The sequence below is a fragment of the Nyctibius grandis genome, chromosome Z (assembly GCF_013368605.1).
Source record: "Nyctibius grandis isolate bNycGra1 chromosome Z, bNycGra1.pri, whole genome shotgun sequence".
In the NCBI taxonomy this organism is placed as follows: Eukaryota; Metazoa; Chordata; class Aves; order Nyctibiiformes; family Nyctibiidae; genus Nyctibius; species Nyctibius grandis.
The window spans coordinates 72,193,559-72,200,147 of NC_090695.1; positions in this window are offsets into that span (position 1 = coordinate 72,193,559).

The following is a 6,589-nucleotide window of genomic DNA, read 5'->3' on the forward strand; positions in this document are numbered from 1 at the left end:
AGCACTCATGTTGGAGAAGTTCATGGAGGACTGCCTCCTGTGGGAGGGACGGCACGCTGGAGCAGGGGGAGAGTGTGAGTAGGAAGGAGCAACAGAGACAACGTGTGATTACCTGACCACAACCCCCGTTCTCAGTCCCCCTGTGCTGGTTGGAGGGAGGAGGTAGAGAAATTGGGAGTGAAGTTGAGCCTGGGAAGAAGTGAGGGGTGGGAGGAAGGTGTTTTAAGATTTGGTTTTATTTCTCATTACCCTACTCTGATTTGATTGGCAAGAAATTAAATTAATTTCCCTGAGATGAGTCTATTTTGTCTGTGATGGTAATTGGTGAGTGAACTCTCCCTGTCCTTATCTGAACCCATGAGCTTTTTGTTATATTTTCTCTCCCCTGTCCAGTTGAGGAGGGGGAGTGATAGAGCAGCTTTGGTGGGCACCTGGTGTCCAGCTAGGGCCTACCCACCACACCTTCCCATACTATCATTGATGAGGGAAGATGAAATTTGTCTGATCCAAATACTAGTTTATAGGAAAAATGGGGCGGGGGTAGGGAGAATTAGCAACTGTCAAAGTTGTGTAATGTCTTGAGCTCTGACGGATTTCCTAGTTGTTTCATAAATGAAACAGTAATCTTTCTTCTGCTGTAAGCCTGACATAATTGATACATTTATCTGTTTTAAACACTGCTACCAAGATCGTTGTCAGCTCTGATGTGACTTGTGTATTATCCAGTGAAAAGAAAATCCTTTTTTTTTTCCTTTCTTGCTCTTTCCAAAGCATCAGTTTAACCCTTTAATAAATACATAAATACACACATCTAGATTCTCTTAGAGATGTAGCCAGAGTGATTACTTAACAGTACTTGCCCTGCTTCTCCAGAGAGTGGTGCAGGAACTTCCTCCCCACATCTAGCTAGCTCAGATAGCCCAGCACCATCCCTGCTGTCTTTTAGCCCAGTGGTGATTAGAAGGTGCAGAAACCCAGGGTGTATGCAAAGTGAACTTTCTTGGACCTAGACCCTTTGTGTTTGTTTGACATAAAGCTGCTGGAATGCCAGAGGGATCTGATGACTTAGAAGGGTTGCTTTCTGGTTCTCTTCATACACGGAGATTGCAGCAGCACTTGATCACCACTCATCTGTTGCAGTTTGCTGCACCCCTGTGTGCTCTAGTAAAGCAGGGCTTGCTAGAATAAGCCCATGTGGAAGCAGCTCCAAATTTTCCCTTAATGCAGAGAAGCAAAAGCTCTGTACTTCATGCCTACCTCTTGTCTTAACTTAACCGGCTGAGATCAACAGTAGCAGCAGCAGGAGGAAAGAAAAAAAAAAAAAAGAAAGCCTCATCTAACCGGGTTTAGCTCTGCCTTTGGAGACGGCATCTCCAGATGGCAACTCAGCATTGCTCCAGGGGAAGACTTATCTGAATTTCATGGAGAGTAGGTCTAGAAGGGAAACTCGTGAATGAATGATTGCTTTCATTTCAGGATCTGACAGCAGTCTTTTGAGTGACTTCTGTGTAGCCTCATATTCTCCTTAATCCTGCAGAATATTAAAGTGCAGAATATTCTTCAAATTTCACCCTTTTCTATAGCAGTTTTTACTATTTCTGTAACCCTTTCTGTTTTATTGCCAGGTCCCACTTTGTACTCTCCATTTTAGATACACTCATCCATTTTGTCGAATTCTCAGGATCATATGAAAACTGATGTATTTAACAACTCAAAGAGGGTAACAAGGAACCCTTTTCAATGTACAGTGTTGTTCTCCAAAGTGATCTCTAAGGCATCTTCCTGAGTTTTTCTGCTGATTATTTTTATTTGATTTGCTAGAATACAGCAGTGCTTACAATAAAGGTGATATATATTGCTATGTGAAACTGATGTTAATGCGATGAAGCAGTTATGAGAACATCTGGATATTCAGCGAGTTACAGCTTTTTGGCATCAGGTAGCTATCATCTGTCTCAGGAATGGAAAAGAAGAGAGATTTTCTGGGAGGAGAAAAAAGAGGAAAGAAACAGAAATACCACCACCACAAGCCAAAACCAAAAGAACTTGACATGAACAGCTTTTTGGCATCAGGTAGCTATCATCTGTCTCAGGAACGGAAAAGAAGAGAGATTTTCTGGGAGGAGAAAAAAGAGGAAAGAAACAGAAATACAACCACTAAAAGCCAAAACCAACAGAACTTGACATGAATTCTTTCAATATTTTTGTTCAGGGTATGTCTCCTATCTAGCACAGTGTTCCCATGCTTGAGATTCCTGGCTCCTGCCATATTCTACATGCTTGTGAAGCTAACTTTTGCAGGGCTCTGCAACTGGAGACATCATTTTTTGGGACGTGAGGCCTGGAACTGAGTGGATTCCCCCATACACACTGTTTTAGATGGTGAGAGGTACTTCTGGCTTGGAGGGTGGGGGAAGACAGCTGTGCTGAGCATGATCAGACTCTTCCTCCTCCCATTTTGTGATGATTCTTCATTCACAGTGTTGTAGGATGTTGTCTTCCTGCATAGCTTCCACTGCCTGACAACCTCAGAAGTTCTTCATCTTTAACTTTCTGTGGGCAGGTTCTGTCTGGTCAGGGGGAAAGGCTTGTTGTGAAACAATGAGTAAAGGAATGGTGGAGTTAAACTTACAGAAAAGATTCAAGAGGAATGTGGAAATGTCCAGTAAAAAACAATAACAATAACAAGGTGGGGGGAAGGAGCAAGTGGAAGGTCATAAACTCATATTGATAATATATTACTGTTTTGGTTTTGTTTTATTTTTTTTTATACCATTATTACACTGAGGAATGCAAATCATGGGGGCTCATTAGGCTGAGTGCTGCATGGAGACAGCAGTGAAAGAGCTCCCAGCCCCAAACTGCTGCTGAACTAGGAAATGCAATGTATATTTAAGTGTGTCCATCTGTTCAATGGTAGAGCTTGGGAGGCTACTGAAAGTTTCAGAATGAAGGTTAAAATTCTTCTGGGGTAGTGAGACTGTATGGGTAGAAGAATTTTCACTAAAAGGATTGAGGAATTTAGAGATAATCCTTGTTATTTAATGGCATATTTACCTGTTACTTAAGTGTGTGTTGAAAGAAACAATGTTAAAAAAGAAACATAGGGTGAGGAGAACCAGAACTAACCTCTTATGCTTCTAACATGTAGCTGTGCAAATGTCAAAGTCTAGAAACTAAATACTGAATCCAGTCAATGATGGGTATGCTATATTTCTTTCATTCTGCTGGCATCAGGTCTGGAGCTGTGAAGCAGGTACCCACCAGCCGATACAATGCACAGAATTTGGGCTCCTTAGAACTGCAATCTGAATTAGAGCACAAGGTCTTGCCAAGATCCAGCCAACTGGAAACTCTCGGGATGGAGGAAACGCATCTGAAACCCCAACTCCACCTGGAATTTCTGTTCTTTCTCAGTCTGTAAATCCTGAATGAGCAACCTTCCTTGAGGACAGGTGATTCTGCAATCTTTTGTGAAAAGCTGCACTCTTTTCTTTTACAGAATAGCAGAGGATGGTAGTGCTGTTCTTCAGCTCATTCTATAATAACTTAGGAGTTGGTCCACTCACTCATAAAGTGAAAAACTTGGTCTCAATGCCTCATCAACTTAAGGGGCTATGGGTCTGTATCTGTCATATGCAAGAGGAGTCCTTAACTACAAACCTGCAGACTCATTTAGGGAGAGGCAATTTCCACTTATCTGTTGGGAGAATGTACCCCATGCAGCAAAGAAATTCAACTTCACAATGACAGCAAAAAGAGGAAGAAAAGAACCTTCTTTCTGTCGTCTACTTGTTAGTGTATTTATCTAGCAAATAAACACTTTTTATTCTGCTCCCACTTTCAGAGATAAATCTGTATTTTTACTTCATATGAAATACTGTAAAGGCTTCGTTGTGGCTATAATGGTGTATTTCATCTGTGCTTTCGGCTTTAAACTGAATCAAGAATTGGGCCACATTATGAATAAATTATCATATGCTTCTCTCATAATTTTCCTCTTTCACCAGAGGTGGAAAAATCAGACTGCTTTGCAGTTCTCTGAATTAACCTTTTATATACCACAACTCGTTACATTGAGCAAAACATTTTTCCCTGCTTTGGACACATTTCTGTGGTAACAACAAGTGTAAACAGTTTTTCTTACTCCTTTTGGTAACTCCGCAGTGTATTTCTAGCAGCCTTGGAGCTTGTTAAATAAAAATCTTCATGCCCAAAGGATGGGAGACAAACCTCTCAATAGACTATTTCTGTGCTAGCAAGTGCTAGATGTACAAGGGTGATTAAAGCACATTATAAATGATGCACAATGAACTGTATAAAGTATTGATTTCCTGACACAGGCAACTCAGTTAAGGGGTGTGAATAAGGAACTGGTGTCTTAAACACAAAACCGTACCTATCCAGAATTTATGGAGTACAACTGATTCTGGCATCATGGTCTGTCTCTCACAAACTTTCAGAAATGGTTTGTCTTGGGGAAGGATTGGGAAGGCATAACTAGAAAGGTTTAGGAAAAATATGATAGCAAATGACACACAGAAACTCACTGCCGTTTTATGCCCATTTCTTAAAAAATATGGCAAAAAAAATTATGCATGGTAAATAATTTTACAGTAACTACTTTTATTATGAGAAATATATTTTACAGAATAATTTCAGATGATTAAATATTGTTTCTGCATGATACACATAAATAGGTGTTTCCATCTTTATAGTACTTATGAAGAAAGATGATCCATTATTTGTATAGCCAAGATAAAAAGTTTCCAAGTGTACCTATGAACCTTGGATAAGCAAATTTCTATATTTACTACTGAGATATTAATAAAGTGCGTATTTCTAGTTATGAATATACAAACGTTTTTAAGATTTGTATGTCTTTTCTAATACATGTCACTGGGAAGGCTGCCAAAAATTGTTCTTCCTAAACAAACCACAAATAGCTATTGTCAAAAAGGAAGTGAAGTGATATGCATATGGGGATTATGTTACTGTTTTGTACCTTATGATTAAAAATAAGACTAGATTCCATGAATATCAGAGCTCATGAAACCCGATCTCTTACTGATCTCGATCCTCCATGTGCTGGGTGCACTAGGTACACCAGTTCACCTCTTCTTGGTGCTACACTTTCGCTTCCTTTCTGACCCCAAAATACCACTACTTTTCTTGTGCAGGCTTTAAATCATCTCTTATATCCCCCTACATTTCTTCTTCCCTCTTTATTGTTGGCTGTCTCAGAAAGAGGATGAATGGCCTGGGGTAACCAAGCTGATTGACCAACAAACTGATAAAGAGAAAGTACAGCTATTAAAATCATCCTGTTTTCTTCCAAAATGTGCAAATTAGGGTCTTCTCCAACATAGCTGAATTTGTAGAAATTTCATACCTTTGAGAATTCAATCTCTATCAGATTTTCTCGAAACCAAACAAGAAGTTCAAAAGTTTTTGAGGATAAGAAATGTAGATAGAAACAATCAGCATGGTGCCTATAAAAAAAAAGCTTGTGGGAGGAAAGATGAAAATCTTTAATATACTGTGTGAAAACAGTCTGTGGGACAACAGATCATGTTGTATGTTTTACAGTTGTAGTCCAGAATAATCGATGGACCTGTTGTTTAGTCAGTTTGAGTCTTTGTGATCCAGTCAAAATCTGAATTAATTCATTGGCATCTTATCTGAGTTTTCTGACTGGACTTTACATTTTACTATAACTTTATTTCAATTAAAAATCTTCTAGTTTATTCTAGCTTCATAAAATGCCTGCGTAGAAATCACAGATGTGTTACTCCAGTGGTGGCCTTTTGGCTATTAATTTTGGTATTGTTTGGGTATTACTTCCTTTCTGGAAAGTTGTCAGCACAGACTTCTATTTAACTTTGGTGGCCTGAGTGCCAATCAGTATTCTCATAGTGGTTCATACACAGTAACATACAAGTAATGTGCTTCAAATATTAATACAGCTGTGGGATACCTTTAAAAACTTCATGTCTGTTCTTTGAATCAACACAAAACGCAGTGCAGAACTCAGCAGGTGTGAAGCTACAGAAGACAAAACTGAGACCTGAAATGTCTACATTAAAGTCTGCCAATCAAAACCACAGCAATGCATTGCTTGATAAAAAAGATCATGCAGTCTCAGATTTTCTTTCAGACTCACAAGCACCTGATCGCTCTCTACTGAGTAATATAGAGTTGCCTATGCAGGAATCCTTGTGATTGAGATAATGAGAAAATGTTTAGTCCCTTTGTGTCTAGAAGCTTTTAGTTCAAAATAAGTGAAATATTTTTCTGTTTCAGAAATTTGGATTTTGTTGAGCATCTAATCAAGTTACAGATAATTAGAAAACCAGTAATTTAGAGCTGAATTTGTCAAGTGCAAGTTTACAATAGTTTTACATGAATGCTCAATATTTTGTTTGCCATTCACATTATTTTCATCACACAGATTTCATTCCACCACAGAAGAATAAATAAAATACTCAGTAATTCCTTTAGAAATAGTAAGCGGCTTTGTAACTTTGACCTCTTTCTCTTGTCTGAAGTGAAAAGTGGAATATGAAAAAAAGGTTTTGTTTAAGCAGCA